The sequence below is a fragment of the Festucalex cinctus genome, chromosome 18 (genome assembly GCF_051991245.1).
Source record: "Festucalex cinctus isolate MCC-2025b chromosome 18, RoL_Fcin_1.0, whole genome shotgun sequence".
Lineage (NCBI taxonomy): Eukaryota > Metazoa > Chordata > Actinopteri > Syngnathiformes > Syngnathidae > Festucalex > Festucalex cinctus.
Window position 1 is genome coordinate 23,699,433 of NC_135428.1, and position 17,140 is coordinate 23,716,572.

General features: G+C 39.7%; 1 protein-coding gene and 1 long non-coding RNA gene across 5 annotated transcripts in view; one reads left to right on the top strand and one right to left on the bottom strand.

Annotated features, from left to right (window-relative positions):
• Window positions 1-17,140, top strand: part of dscama (Down syndrome cell adhesion molecule a) — a 703,869-nt gene that overhangs the window by 114,996 nt on the left and 571,733 nt on the right. The gene's annotated exons all lie outside the window — the stretch shown is intronic.
• Window positions 15,791-17,081, bottom strand: LOC144006661 (uncharacterized). Its single transcript, XR_013279894.1, has 5 exons — window positions 16,663-17,081; window positions 16,481-16,527; window positions 16,342-16,392; window positions 16,239-16,272; window positions 15,791-16,165 (listed from the first exon to the last, which is right to left on the bottom strand). It is a non-coding gene; the product is annotated as an uncharacterized LOC144006661 (long non-coding RNA).

A 17,140-nucleotide genomic window follows, 5' to 3' on the forward strand; every position in this document is an offset into this window, starting at 1 on the left:
GCTACAGAATACCTTTTGTAGGTCTTAAGCTAATAGGTATGCCTCCCAGTTTTCATAAATCTTGGTCAAGTCATCTTTAGTTGTGTATCGCTTGAATCATACAATTGGAAATGCTCCATAAAAATGCATAGAGGGCGCTATTGAGCACAACGTTGGGTTACTTGCACGTCAGGGTACTGGCACGTTGGGGTACTGTTACATGGAACAAGGACCATTTAAAATGTTATTTTTTTCCATGGCTTGTCTGTGCAAAGTTTAATGAGAAAGGCCAAAAATGATGTATAATTCCCAAAATAAAATCAAAATAGCGGACTTCCTCTTTGGTTTGGCAAATGGCTACATAATACTTTTTTGTAGGTCTAGCATAATCATACAATCGGAAATGCTTCATAAAAATGTCTAGAGGGCGCTATTTATTGCAAATTGCACAATAAATCTCTAAAAATTCATGTTCATGACAAGTCTGATGTGTTTGCAAAGTTTCATGAGTTTTCATGTGTATAAAAAAAAAAAAAAAAAAGCAGCACTTGACAACTGTTACATGGAACAAGGACCATTTAAAATGTTAGTTTTTTCCATGCCTTGTCTGTGCAAAGTTTAATGAAAAAGGCCAAAAATGATGTATAATTCCCAAAATAAAATCAAAATAGCGGACTTCCTCTTTGGTTTGGCAAATGGCTACATAATACTTTTTTGTAGGTCTAGCATAATCATACAATCGGAAAGGCTTCATAAAAATGTCTAGAGGGCGCTATTTATTGCAAATTGCACAATAAATCTCTGAAAATTCATGTTCATGACGAGTCTGATGTGTTTGCAAAGTTTCATGAGTTTTCATGTGTATAAAAAAAAAAAGCAGCACTTGACAAACAATGCATTGCTATGGCAACAGCGTGTTACAAAATAAAAAACTTTCGATTACTTTGCATCTTAAACATCTTAAGATGAAACACACCAAGTTTGAAGACAGTCAGATAAATTTTGTAGGAGGGGTTCGTTAAAATATGACCCCTGAAAAAGGCCACAAAAAATGGCAACAAATCCCATCATAAATCAAAATGGCAGACTTCCTGTTTGGTTTAGCACATGGTTCCAAGAGACTTTTTTGTACATCGTGGGCTCTTATGTATGCCTGCAAATTATCATAGCGCTAGGTGAAACGTACAACCGGGAATGCTTCGTTAAAGAGGAATTTTTTAGCTCAAAATGTGATGCCCGGCCCCTGGGGGACTTCCTGTTGCGTTTAGCACATGGCACCAAGAGACATTTTTGTACATCCTGGGCTGTTACATATGTCTACAATTTTTCGTCGCTCTAGCTGCTTCGTACAACTGGGAATGCTTCATTAAGAAGGATTTTTTTCCTTTGCAAAAAGTGCATGCCACGATAACAGCGTGTGACGAAATAAAAAACTTTCAATAACTTTTCATTTTCAACATCTTAAGATGAATCACACCAAGTTTGAAGATGATCGGATAAACTCTGTAGGAGCAGTTTGTTAAAATATGACTCCTATGAAATGGCCAAAAAAAAATGGCAACACATTCCAAAGTAAATCAAAATGGCGGACGTCCTGTTAGGTTTAGCATATGGTTCAAAAAGAGTTTTTTGTACCTCGAGGGCTGTTATATACCTCTACAAATTTTGGTAACTCTAGGTGAAACGTACAGCCGGGTATGCTTTGTTAAAGAGGAGGTTTTTTTAGCTCAAAATGTGATGCCCGGCCCCTGGGGGACTTCCTGTTGGGTTTAGCACAGGGCACCAAGAGACTTTTTTGTACATCTTGGGCTGTTACATATGTCTACAAATTTTCGTAGCTCTAGCTGCTTCGTACAACTGGCAATGCTTCTTTAAGGATACTTTTTTTCCTTTGCAAACAGTGCATGCCATGACAACAGCGTGCGACGAAATACAAAGCTTTCAATAACTTTTCATCTTCAACATCTTAAGATGAATCACACCAAGTTTGAAGATGATCGGATAAACACTGTAGGAGGAGTTCGTTAAAATAAGACCCCAATGAAATGGCCAAAAAAATGGCAACACGTTCCAAAATAAATCAAAATGGTGGACTTCCTGTTAGGTTTAGCATATGGTTCAAAAAGAGTTTTTTGTAGGTCATAGTCTGTTACATATGTGTACCAATTTTCGTAGCTCTAGATTAAACGTACAACCGGCAATGCCTCGTGAAGTAAGAATTTTTAAACTCTAAATTTGATGCGCCGCCGCTGTCATATAGTATATCAAAAACTTTTCATTTTTCACAATGATGTTGTCCCAGGTGTTGAGATGGTACATCCCAAGTTTGAAGTCAATCGGGTTAACCGTGTAGGAGAAGCGGGCAAAAGTATGACCCCTGTAAATATGCAAAACTGGGCCAAAATTGGACATTTAAATACTCATACCTCACTTTCTGTCTATTTTAGGGTACACACTTCAAAGAGGTTTTTGTTCATTGGGATGTGCTACAGGTGCCACACAATTTTCATAGCCGTCGGACAATCGTAGCAGGACAGGGATCCGTTTAACCTATGTAGGGGGCGCTAAGGAGCCATTTTTCTGTTATCATGTATGGCGACTTTAAAATATCAAATTTTTCGCCAGGCCTGATGTGCGTGTAAAGTTTGGTGAGTTTTCGGTCACGTTTAGTGTCTCAAAAATGCGATTGTTTGCGGAGAATAATAATAATAATAATAATAATAATAAGAATTCCTACAAAAACAATAGGGCCTCGCAGCGGCACCGCCGCCGCCGCTGCTCGGGCCCTAATAAGAATTCCTTCAGGAACAATAGGGACCTCGCAGCGGTCGCTGCTCGGGCCCTAATAATAAGAATTCCTTCAGAAACAATAGGGACCTCGCAGCGGTCGCTGCTCGGGCCCTAATAAGAATTCCTTCAGGAACAATAGGGACCTCGCAGCGGTCGCTGCTCGGGCCCTAATAAGAATTCCTTCAGGAACAATAGGGACCTCGCAGCGGTCGCTGCTCGGGCCCTAACTAGAGCTGCGAGCAGCTATAAAGGGCCCTCGCAACCCGGGCCACGTTGGGGTATTTGCACGTCGGGGTACTGGCATGTTGGGGTACTGTCAAATAGGAAACCATCTAAATTTTAAACGTTTTTGCCATGCTTTGTGTTTGTAAAGTTTCATGGAAAGGCCAAAAATGATGCACAATTAACAAAATAAAATCAAAATGGATTGGCACATGGCTATATAGGATACTTTTTGAATATATTAGGCATGCCTGCCAATATTCACACATCTAGCTGAATCATATAATCGGAAAGACTTCATAAAAATGTCTAGAGGGCGCTATTGAAGCATTTATTGCAAATTTAATAAGAAATCTCTAAAATATTCATGCTTATGACAAGCCTGATGTGTGTGTAAAGTTTCATGAGTTTTTGCACATGTTTAGACCAAAAAAAAAAAGCAGCATTTTACTTGGCAAACAATGCATCGCCATGAAACGGCGTGCGACAAAATAAATAACTTTCGATAACTTTGTATCTTAAACATCTTAAGATGAAGCACACCAAGTTTGAAGACAGTCGGATAAATTTTGTAGGAGGAGTTCGTTAAAATATGACCCCTAAAAAAGGCCACAAAAAATGGCTACAAATCCCAACGTAAATCAAAATGGCGGACTTCCTGTTTGGTTTAGCAGATGGTTCCAAGAGACTTTTTTGTACATCGTGGGCTCTTATGTATGCCTCTAAATTATCATAGCGCTAGGTGAAACGTACAACCGGGAATGCTTCGTTAAAGAGGAGTTTTTTACCTCAAAATGTGATGACCGGCCCCTACGGGACTTCCTGTTGGGTTTAGCACATGGCACCAAGAGACTTTTTTGTACATCGTGGGCTGTTAAATTTGTCTCCAAATTTTCGTAGCTCTAGCTGCTTCGTACAACTGGGAATGCTTTATTAAGAGGGAATTTTTTCCTTTGCAAACTGTGCATGCCACGGCAACAGCGTGCGACGAAATAAAAAGCTTTCAATAACTTTTCATCTTCAACATTTTAAGATGACTCACACCAAGTTTGGAGATGATCGGATAAACTCTGTAGGAGGAGTTCGTTAAAATAAGACCCCTATGAAATGGCCCAAAAAATGGCAACACGTTCCAAAGTAAATCAAAATGGCGGACTTCCTGTTCGGTTTAGCATATGGTTCAAAAAGAGTTTTTTGTACCTTGAGGGCTGTTACATATGTCTTCAAATGTTGGTAACTCTAGGTGAAATGTACAGCCGGGAATGCTTCATTAAATAAGAATTTTGAAACACAAAATTTGATGCCTCGCCTCTGGCGGACTTCCTGTTAGGTTTAGCATATGGCACCAACAGGCTTTTTTGTAGATCATAGTCTGTTACATATGTGTACCAATTTTCGTGGCTCTCAATTAAACGTACCACCGGCAATGCTTTGTTAAGTAAGAATTTTGAAACTGTAAATTTGATGCCCCGCCACCGTCATATAGTATGTCAAAAACTTTAGATTTTTTACCATGATGTTGTCCCAGGTGTTGAGATGGTACAGCCCAAGTTTGAAGTCAATCGGGTTAACCGTGTAGGAGAAGCGGGCAAAAGTATGACCCCTGTAAATGTGCAAAAATGGGCCAAAATTGGACATTCAAATACTCACACCTCACTTCCTGTCTATTTTAGGGTACACATATCAAAGAGGTTTTTGTTCATCTGGATGTGCTACAGGTGCCACACAATTTTCGTAGCCATAGTACAATCGTAGCGGGACGGGGATCCGTTAAACCTATGTAGGTGGCGCTACAGAGCCATTTTTCTGTTATCATGTATGGCGACTTTAAAATATCAAATTTTTCGCCAGGCCCGATCTGCGTGTAAAGTTTGGAGAGTTTTCGTTCATGTTTAGTGCCTCAAAAATGTGGTTGTTTGCGGAAAAGAATAATAACAAAGAAAAAGAAGAAGAAGAAGTAACCACTAGGTGGCGCTATATGTATAACTGAATTTTATCATATAGATGTTCTCAGGCCGTGACTATTACGTTGCCTGAGAAGTTTGAGATTTTTTGGAGCTTAAACATGGGAGTTATTCAGCATTTGCTCTTTCTGGACAAATGAAATTTTAAAGGCAATATTTGATGCCCCGCCCCCGTCATATAGTATTTCAAAAAGGCAAGATGTTTTGCCCAGTTGTTCTCTCAGGTCTTGAGATGATAAATGCCAAGTTTGAAGTCAATTGGATGAAAAATGTTTGCAAAGGGGGAAAAAGCATGACCACAGTGAATGTGCCAAAATAGGCCAAAATTGGACATTAAAAAATTCATAGCTCACTTCCTGTACATTTTAGCTACATGGTCCCAATAGACTTTTTTGTGCGTCTCGGGGTGCTACACGTGCCTGCCAATTATTGTTTCTCTAGCTCAAACGTGCCGGGCTTGGTTTTTATTTTTCTACGCTAGGGGGCGCTATCGAGTCGCATTGTTATGACGACTTAATAATATCAAATTTTTCGCCGGACCTGAGGAGTGTGCAAAGTTCGGTGAGTTTTCGTGAATGTTTAGGTACCCAAAATCGCGATCGTTTGCGGAGAATAAAGAAGAAGAATAATAATAATAATAATAATAATAATAATAATAATAATAATAATAATAATAATTTTTACAAAAACAATAGGGACCTCGCAGCGGTCGCTGCTCGGGCCCTAACTAGAGCTGCGAGCAGCTATAAAGGGCCCTCGCAGCCCGGGCCACGTTGGGGTCCTTGCACGTTGGGGTACTTGCACGTTGGGGTACTGGCACGTTGGGGTACTGGCATATTGGAAGCAAAATTTCTTTGAAAATGGCATAATAAACGTTTACATGTAGAATATTTTTTTGCCAGTGTGTGTGTCAAGCTCAACGGGTTTTGGTGATTGTTAAGACCTGCAAAAATCAGCGTCCTTTTTTATTTTTAGGCAATGAGTTGCCCTGATTGGTATTTTTTTGTAAAAGTGTATATACACATCATCGCTCGTTGTACTCATTGCACAATGTTACTTTTATTGTCCAAAGGGGCAATCAAAAATGAATAAAACAAAATGGAAACGTACATACGTTTGTATCGTTGTGAAGCCAGTGAACAATTTGAGTGGTGGAAACTAAAAGAATATTCATAAATGACTTAGTTATCACACTTAGAATGAGTGTACATTTTTTGTACAAAATACCGTATGTGGGGTATTTTTTTTTATTTTTTATATAAGCCTCAAGGGCTAGGTGGCGCTGTATTTATAACTGAATGTTGTCATAGAGATACCTTCAGGCCTTGATTATAAGCATACATGTCAAGTGTGGGATTTTTTTTGGAGCATGTACCGTGGAGTTATTAAGCATATCCTTCATTCACGATATTGCTTTTAATGTCCATAGAGGCTATCAAAAATAAATAAAAATATATATATGTTTGGATAAGTCTGATGCCAGTGAACAATTTGAGTGGTGGAAACTAAAAGAATATTCATAAATGACTTAGTTATCACACTTAGAATGAGTGTACATTTTTTGTACAAAATACCGTATGTGGGGTATTTTATTTATTTTTTTATATAAGCCTCAAGGGCTAGGTGGTAAATGTGCAAAAATTGGCCAAAATTGGACATTTAAATACTCATATCTCACTTCCTGTCTATTTTAGGGTACACACATCAAAGAGGTTTTTGTTCATCTGGATGTGCTACAGGTGCCACACAATTTTCATAGCCGTCGGACAATCGTAGCGGGCCAGGGATCTGTTTAACCTATGTAGGTGGCGCTATGGAGCCATTTTTCTGTTATCACCTATGGCGACTTTAAAATATCAAATTTTTCGCCAGGCCTGACGTGTGTGTAAAGTTTGGTGAGTTTTCGTTCACGTTTAGTGTCTCAAAAATGTGATTGTTTGCGGAAAAGAATAATAACAAATAAAAAGAAGAATAATAAGAATTCCTTGAAAAACAATAGGGACCTCGCAGCGGTCGCTGCTCGGGCCCTAACTAGAGCTGCGAGCAGCTATAAAGGGCCCTCGCAACCCGGGCCACGTTGGGGTACTTGCACGTCGGGGTACTGGCACGTTGGGGTACTGTCAAATAGGACAAGACCATCTAAAATGTTTTTGACAAGCCTTGTGTGTGCAAAGTATAATCAAAACGCAAAATATGGTGTGCAATTCCCAAAATAAATTCAAAATGGTGGACTTCCTTTTAGGTTTAGCATACGGCTACAGAATACCTTTTGTAGGTCTTAAGCTAATAGGTATGCCTCCCAGTTTTCATAAATCTTGGTCAAGTCATCTTTAGTTGTGTATCGCTTGAATCATACAATTGGAAATGCTCCATAAAAATGCATAGAGGGCGCTATTGAGCACAACGTTGGGTTACTTGCACGTCAGGGTACTGGCACGTTGGGGTACTGTTACATGGAACAAGGACCATTTAAAATGTTATTTTTTTCCATGGCTTGTCTGTGCAAAGTTTAATGAGAAAGGCCAAAAATGATGTATAATTCCCAAAATAAAATCAAAATAGCGGACTTCCTCTTTGGTTTGGCAAATGGCTACATAATACTTTTTTGTAGGTCTAGCATAATCATACAATCGGAAATGCTTCATAAAAATGTCTAGAGGGCGCTATTTATTGCAAATTGCACAATAAATCTCTAAAAATTCATGTTCATGACAAGTCTGATGTGTTTGCAAAGTTTCATGAGTTTTCATGTGTATAAAAAAAAAAAAAAAAAGCAGCACTTGACAACTGTTACATGGAACAAGGACCATTTAAAATGTTAGTTTTTTCCATGCCTTGTCTGTGCAAAGTTTAATGAAAAAGGCCAAAAATGATGTATAATTCCCAAAATAAAATCAAAATAGCGGACTTCCTCTTTGGTTTGGCAAATGGCTACATAATACTTTTTTGTAGGTCTAGCATAATCATACAATCGGAAAGGCTTCATAAAAATGTCTAGAGGGCGCTATTTATTGCAAATTGCACAATAAATCTCTGAAAATTCATGTTCATGACGAGTCTGATGTGTTTGCAAAGTTTCATGAGTTTTCATGTGTATAAAAAAAAAAAGCAGCACTTGACAAACAATGCATTGCTATGGCAACAGCGTGTTACAAAATAAAAAACTTTCTATTACTTTGCATCTTAAACATCTTAAGATGAAACACACCAAGTTTGAAGACAGTCGGATAAATTTTGTAGGAGGGGTTCGTTAAAATATGACCCCTGAAAAAGGCCACAAAAAATGGCAACAAATCCCATCATAAATCAAAATGGCAGACTTCCTGTTTGGTTTAGCACATGGTTCCAAGAGACTTTTTTGTACATCGTGGGCTCTTATGTATGCCTGCAAATTATCATAGCGCTAGGTGAAACGTACAACCGGGAATGCTTCGTTAAAGAGGAATTTTTTAGCTCAAAATGTGATGCCCGGCCCCTGGGGGACTTCCTGTTGCGTTTAGCACATGGCACCAAGAGACATTTTTGTACATCCTGGGCTGTTACATATGTCTACAATTTTTCGTCGCTCTAGCTGCTTCGTACAACTGGGAATGCTTCATTAAGAAGGATTTTTTTCCTTTGCAAAAAGTGCATGCCACGATAACAGCGTGTGACGAAATAAAAAACTTTCAATAACTTTTCATTTTCAACATCTTAAGATGAATCACACCAAGTTTGAAGATGATCGGATAAACTCTGTAGGAGCAGTTTGTTAAAATATGACTCCTATGAAATGGCCAAAAAAAAATGGCAACACATTCCAAAGTAAATCAAAATGGCGGACGTCCTGTTAGGTTTAGCATATGGTTCAAAAAGAGTTTTTTGTACCTCGAGGGCTGTTATATACCTCTACAAATTTTGGTAACTCTAGGTGAAACGTACAGCCGGGTATGCTTTGTTAAAGAGGAGGTTTTTTTTAGCTCAAAATGTGATGCCCGGCCCCTGGGGGACTTCCTGTTGGGTTTAGCACAGGGCACCAAGAGACTTTTTTGTACATCTTGGGCTGTTACATATGTCTACAAATTTTCGTAGCTCTAGCTGCTTCGTACAACTGGCAATGCTTCTTTAAGGATACTTTTTTTCCTTTGCAAACAGTGCATGCCATGACAACAGCGTGCGACGAAATACAAAGCTTTCAATAACTTTTCATCTTCAACATCTTAAGATGAATCACACCAAGTTTGAAGATGATCGGATAAACACTGTAGGAGGAGTTCGTTAAAATAAGACCCCAATGAAATGGCCAAAAAAATGGCAACACGTTCCAAAATAAATCAAAATGGTGGACTTCCTGTTAGGTTTAGCATATGGTTCAAAAAGAGTTTTTTGTAGGTCATAGTCTGTTACATATGTGTACCAATTTTCGTAGCTCTAGATTAAACGTACAACCGGCAATGCCTCGTGAAGTAAGAATTTTTAAACTCTAAATTTGATGCGCCGCCGCTGTCATATAGTATATCAAAAACTTTTCATTTTTCACAATGATGTTGTCCCAGGTGTTGAGATGGTACATCCCAAGTTTGAAGTCAATCGGGTTAACCGTGTAGGAGAAGCGGGCAAAAGTATGACCCCTGTAAATATGCAAAACTGGGCCAAAATTGGACATTTAAATACTCATACCTCATTTTCTGTCTATTTTAGGGTACACACTTCAAAGAGGTTTTTGTTCATTGGGATGTGCTACAGGTGCCACACAATTTTCATAGCCGTCGGACAATCGTAGCAGGACAGGGATCCGTTTAACCTATGTAGGGGGCGCTAAGGAGCCATTTTTCTGTTATCATGTATGGCGACTTTAAAATATCAAATTTTTCGCCAGGCCTGATGTGCGTGTAAAGTTTGGTGAGTTTTCGGTCACGTTTAGTGTCTCAAAAATGCGATTGTTTGCGGAGAAGAATAATAATAAGAATAATAATAAGAAGAATTCCTACAAAAACAATAGGGCCTCGCAGCGGCACCGCCGCCGCCGCTGCTCGGGCCCTAATAATAAGAATTCCTTCAGGAACAATAGGGACCTCGCAGCGGTCGCTGCTCGGGCCCTAAAAAGAAGAATAAATAATAAGAATTCCTTGAAAAACAATAGGGACCTCGCAGCGGTCGCTGCTCGGGCCCTAATAAGAAGAATTCCTACAAAAACAATAGGGCCTCGCAGCGGCACCGCCGCCGCCGCTGCTCGGGCCCTAATAATAATAATAATAATTTTTACAAAAACAATAGGGACCTCGCAGCGGTCGCTGCTCGGGCCCTAACTAGAGCTGCGAGCAGCTATAAAGGGCCCTCGCAACCTGGGCCACGTTGGGGTACTTGCACGTCGGGGTACTGGCATGTTGGGGTACTATCAAATAGGACAAGGACCTTCTAAATTGTTTCTGACAAGCCTTGCGTGTGCAAAGTTCCATCCAAAGCCCAAAGATGGTGTGCAGTTCCCAAAATAAAATCAAAATGGCGGACTTCCTTTTAGGTATAGCATATGGCTACAAAATACTTTTTGTAGGTCTTAGGCTGATATGTATGCCTCCCAATTTTCACAAACCTAGGTGAATCATACAATCGGAAATGCTCCATTAAAATGTATAGAGGGTCGTTATTGAGCACAACGTTGGGTTACTTGCACGTCGGGTTACTGTTACATAGTACAAGGACCATTTAAAATGTAAATGTTTTTTCCATGCCTTGTGTGTGCAAAGTTTCATGAAAAAGGCCAAAAATGATGCATAATTCCCAAAATAAAATCAGAATAGCGGACTTAGTCTTAGGTTTAGCAAATGGTAACATTATACTTTTTTGTAGGTCTTGGGCTGATAGGTATCTGTCCTAATTTTCACAAATCTACCATAATCATACAATCAGAAATGCTTCATAAAAATGTCTAGAGGGCGCTATTGAGCCATTTATTGCAAATTGCACAAAAAATCTCTAAAATATTCATGTTCATGACAAGTCTGGTGTGTGCAAAGTTTCATGAGTTTTCGCACATGTATAGACCAAAAAAAAAAAGCAGCATTTTACTTGGCAAACAATGCATCGCTATGGCAACAGCGTGCGACAAAATATAAAACTTTCGATACCTTTGCATCTTAAACATCTTAAGATGAAACACATCAAGTTTGAAGACGGTCGGATATATTTTGTAGGAGGAGTTCGTTAAAATATGACCCCTAAAAAAGGCCACAAAAAATGGCTACAAATCCCAACGTAAATCAAAATGGAGGACTTCCTGTTTGGTTTAGCATATGGTTCCAAAAGACTTTTTTTTGTACATCGTGGGCTCTTATGTATGCCTCCAAATTATCATAGCGCTAGGTGAAACATACAACCAGGAATGCCTCGTTAAAGGAGGTTTTTTTTTAGCTCAAAATGTGATGCCTGGCCCCTGGGGGACTTCCTGTTGGATTTAGCACATGGCACCAAGAGACTTTTTTGTACATCGTGGGCTGTTACATAGGTCTCCAAATTTTCGTAGCTCTAGCTGCTTCGTACAACTGGGAATGCTTCATTAAGAAGGAATTTTTTCCTTTGCAAACTGTCCATGCCACGGCAACAGCGTGCGATGAAATAAAAAGCTTTCAATAACTTTTCATCTTCAACATCTTAAGATGAATCACACCAAGTTTGAAGATGATCGGATCAACTCTGTAGGAGGAGTTCGTTAAAATAAGACCACTATGAAACGGCCAAAAAAATGGCAACACGTTCCAAATTAAATCAAAATGGCGGACTTCCTGTTAGGTTTAGCATATGGTTCAAAAAGAGTTTTTTGTACCTTGAGGGCTGTTACATATGTCTTCAAATGTTGGTAACTCAAGGTGAAACGTACAGCCGTAAATGCTTCATTAAGTAAGAATTTTGAAACGCAAAATTTGATGCCCCGCCTCTGGCGGACTTCCTGTTGGATTTAGCATATGGCACCAACAGACTTTTTTGTAGGTCGTAGTCTATTACATATGTGTACCAATTTTCGTAGCTCTAGGTTAAACGTACAAGCGGCAATGCTACGTTTAGTAAGAGTTTTGAAACTCTAAATTTGATGCCTCGCCCCAGTCATATAGTTTGTCAAAAACTTTAGATTTTTGACCACGAAATTTTCTGTTGAGATGGTACACCCCAAGTGTGAAGTCAATCGAGTTAACTGTGTAGGAGAAGCGGGCAAAAGTATGACCCCTGTAAATGTGCAAAAATGGGCCAAAATTGGACATTTAAATACTCATACATCACTTCCTGTCTATTTTAGGGTACACATATCAAAGAGGTTTTTGTTCACCTGGATGTGCTACAGGTGCCACACAATTTTCGTCGCCGTATGACAATCGTAGCGGGACAGGGATCCGTTTAACCTATGTAGGGGGCGCTAAGGAGCCATTTTTCTGTTATCATGTATGGCGACTTTAAAATATCAAATTTTTCGCCAGGCCTGATGTGTGGGTAAAGTTTGGTGAGTTTTGCTTCTCGTTTAGTGTCTCAAAAATGCGATTGTTTGCGGAGAAGAAAAATAATAATAATAAGAATTCCTACAAAAACAATAGGGCCTCGCAGCGGCACCGTCGCCGGTGCCGCCGCTGCTTGGGCCCTAAGAAGAATTCCTTCAGGAACAATAGGGACCTCGCAGCGGTCGCTGCTCGGGCCCTAATAAGAAGAATTCCTACAAAAACAATAGGGCCTCGCAGCGGCACCGCCGCCGGTGCCGCCGCTGCTCGGGCCCTAATAAGAATTCCTTGAAAAACAATAGGGCCTTGCAGCGGCACCGCCGCCGCCGCTGCTCGGGCCCTAAAAAACAAGGAGCAACGAGTCACTATGGACAGCTCATCTGACTTCCTGTTCTGCTTTAGCATGTTTTGTTTTGCTCCTGTATCTTTGTGTAAAGGTGTGGCAAGTTTAAAAATGAGAGGGTCAGAGGACCATGAAGGAGAGATGGAGTTGAAACAGCAAAAGGGCTGGGTGGAGAAAGCAAATTAGCAAGAACAAGGGATGAATGAATTTAAAGGAGGTTGTAAGAGACACACCTAAGGTGGAGCATATTTTGACCTCTGCCAAGGCTTTCTGTCTTTCTTTTTTAAGTGGCCTGTATGTGACTGTCTGAGTGCTTCTCAGCTTTCTGCCTCCCCACTCAACCCCTCCCCGCGCCTTTTTCTTGACATTGCACTGAAAAATAAATGTAGTCATACTGTATCTATCTGAAGCATTGCGATCTTAAGGGGTTGTGTGTCCATCAAGCTTTCTCATCTGAAGAAATCAACCACCCAAAAATGGGTGGTCGTCTCAATATTTTATGAGTTGGCGTACAGAGGCCAAAGACAAAAGCAGTTATGCAGCAGCCTATCTTCCCTAGTTCAGCTACCTTCTCAAACACATGCCAAAGACAACAATCTGCATTATGGCTGCCTTGGAAAACAATTGTTTACAAATCTTGTTTGTAAAATATTAACAAGATAAAATTATGCAGAATATTTGACCAATAACGTGGCAAGCAATAGCTGTAAATGTTCAGTTTAATATTTTTAGTGAAGTGTTTCCTAATCTTTGAGACTTGGTACCCAATCCATTTACATCAAACATAACTCACACCACCAAACAAAAATGACACAAAAAGTACAACTTACTGAAATATTGACGTTCCTGTCTTACTTTGCTCAGTAATGTACTTTCTCAATTTGAAATCTGGAAATGAGACACACAAACCTCTCTACCATCATAAAATGATGGCTCTTAAATTAAGGGCTTGTTTTTGACAAGAAATAAATCAGTTTAATCAATTATTTGTAATGTGACAAGAAGGTCTATCTCTTCATTCAACCCCTCCAAGCAGTGCATGTTGTAAAGGTAATTAATATTTACTTAATGCTTTTACTCGTCTACATTGCTTATCAGTAAGAACAACCTCCCATGATGATTGATGTCATGGCTCTGCTGCCTCTCGCTATCTCTTACAAGATCTGACGGTGTTTTTGCTGTCAACAAACACAACAATTTGCTATTTAACACCTGAAGGACAGGCCCTCTATGAGTACTGCACGTGTAAAGAGAGTGCATTTACAAATGTGCTGGGACATGTGTTTTCCATGGTGTTTGTTTGTCATAACAGGTTGAGTGACGAGTGAGTGGAAGAGGCCTGTGATTTGAGCATACTCATTAGGAATTTATGAAGCGCTAAAATGTTTGGTTTCCAGGGAGGCGGGATTGGCAGTTGTCGCACATCCAAGCAGACAGAAGGCGGTTGGACATAGTAGAGACTGAAGATATATTGTAGTACAAATGTATGTGGTTATGCAAAAGCAATAGTTGGGCAAGTTATTTCCAAAATGTAATAAATTTCATATTACTAGTTACTTGCATTTAAAAGTAATGTTTCTTTACAATATTATGTCTGTGTAAAGTAATGAGTAACTCAAGTGTAAGTTACTTTTAACTCTTTGACTGCCAACCATTTTCAGAAAAGATCACCTCATAGTGCCAGCTGAATTAGAGCATTTTGACTGATGCCCACAGAAAATTGTGTGTTAGAGTATGCAAACACGGGGACTAGCACATGAAAGATTGAAGTCTCATCTTTCATCAGCAAAAAAAGTGTCTCTCTAGCTTATTCTGCTTTTCCGTAATCTGCAGTAGAAAACCGGTTGGTTTGAGTGAAATCCCGTCTTTTGGACGAAGTCGGAGAAAAGAGGCTTTTTGTGAAAAGATGTATTTCATGCAATCAGTGATTTTGACGCTGTTTTTTTTTCTTTTGTATACCACAAACACCAGAAGAGTGCTTTCCTCGATAAAACACTATAACCGACAATAAGTCTTTTTTTTTTTTTTTTCCATCTACTGAAAGTCAAACAGAATTCGCCTCTCCCTCCCACTGATCGATGAATCAGTGGGTGCTGGTGTCAGTGGACCTCACTCTGCTTCATCTATCCTTCCCTCCTTCCTCTCTTTAGTTTTTCCTCTGGTCTTTTGAGATCTCCTTAATTTGTTGGAATTTAGAGGTTTTTGGGGTTGGCGTAAGACTCTAGTTATGTAACCATGTGGATGGTAGGAGGTGTTTAGTTGGTTTCACTTTGAATTATTTTTCTTTTCTTTGACCTTTCCTCTGGTCTCCTGACCTTCTGAACTTCACGACTGGCGAGACTCTGACGTATCTGGTTAAGGTGAAGGGTAATGGGATTTTTATTAGGCTTTAGGTGAACTAATGAGTACAAATTTGCACAAATTCACACACACACACCCACGCACACGCGTACACAAATGCGCACAAACGCACAAAAAAAAAGAAAAAAAAAGAGAGAGCAATGATCATAAGGTGTTGAATCTGTAAGACTGCCGAATGAACAATTCTGAGCTCTCTCTTAACTCTTTGACTGCCAGCCATTTTCAGAAAAGGTAACCCCATAGTGCCAGCTGATTTACAGAATTTTACCGATCTTTCAAGCTCCACTGAAAATGTCGTGTTAGGACTATGGAAACGCGGATACTACCAAATGAAAGGTTGAAGTCTCATCTTTCATCTAAAAAAAAGTTTGTTTCTACCTTATTCAGATCTTCAGTAATCAACAATAGAAAACAGCTTTGTTTCACCCAAATCCTCTATTTTCTTCCAAAATACGGAGAAATCAAGCTTTTTGTGAAACGATGTTATTTCATGCACTCTAGTGAATTTGGCACTTTTTTTTTTGCATGAGTGATTCTACAAACACCTAAACTTCTATAAAACACTACCCCAACAATAAAAAAAGTGTTTTTTGATTGCAAAATGACAGTTTATTTACATTCAACAGTAGCAATCCGAACAAACAATTTGGAAAACTCTTTGCAAACTATTTACACGTGCGCAACTGCGCATGTGTGGTGTGTGTGTCTGTGTTACTATTTACAATTGTGTGGATGTTTCAACGACACAATTTTTCTTTTTGTGTGGTATATTGTGGAGCAATCCCATGCGTGCAAGGGGGATGCAGCAGGATTTGCATCACAGTTTTTGTCAGTCTGCTTCTGCATGGACTGATTTGCGTAGAGGTTGGTATGATGAACGTGCTGGAGAAGTTCATCCGTGATGAAGAGCTCCAGGATGTCAGCTGACAGGTGGCAATTCAGCTCTGCTGCAGCATCCCTTGGTCCTGGTTTTGCAGCAAAGGGGAAGATGGTTGGCTGCCAGCCAACTACATCAACTTCATGCCAGCCAGGATCTTTGGGATCTGTAAATATACATTTCAATATCATATATTATTTTAGAGCAGTGTGATGCAATGTGTGTGTGTGCATGTTTACCTTTTTTTCTTGGATGTATTGGTTGATGCACATTCTGTAAATTATAGAAGACGTTTACCATCAAATATTTCATTAGTGCTGTGGAGAATCTTTTTCTTTTTACCTTTGTTCTGCTCACTGTGAGAAGGGTCACTTTGGGCCCTATGAGTAGGAGCTGAAAGAAACATATACAATTACAATACTATCGAAAGACTTTTCTTTTATTGTTGCGGTGTATTGAAAACGTTTTTGTTTTTTTTAACCTTTCTTTGTCGTAGAACCAGCGGTCGGACGTTGCTGTGAGCAAGATCTATAAAATATACATTCACGTTTGTATAGGTAATGTTCTAGTGTATATCAGCACATTTACACACGCTGCTAGCAGATCGCCCGGAAAGTTAGGAAAGTAATCTTACTAGCAATCTCTTAGCATGTTAGCGCTTACCTTCACGTTCTTCGGAGGACGAAATACTGTCCAAGACTGTCTTGCATCGGACCCATAGTAGTCGTCATCGTCCGATGAAACGTCATCTGTGCAGACGTGTTCCGTTGTGCACCACTTTTTTCCGGTGTTAGCATCGCTAGCCGGTGGGGCCTTAGGACGTGGTCGAAACGGCCGCATCACCACTTCAACTATAACTTAACCCCGTCATCACTGTGCTCTTGAGCATTGGTCGATGCTTTTGAGCTTTGAAAATAAGGATCAAGCGTGAGCTGATTGCCATCTGTAGCCTTTTTGACTCCCTTAGCCAAGTTAGCCATTCTCTCCCCCTCAACACTCTAGCTCAGCCTCTCTTCTTCTACTGTTGTCTCCTACCCGATCTTGTCCAAAAGACTCATCACAGCCATCTAGTGGCCAGGAATACTCATTATAGTAACCCGATTGGCTTGATACTTGGAGCACAGCTGCCCAAGGCTTTACT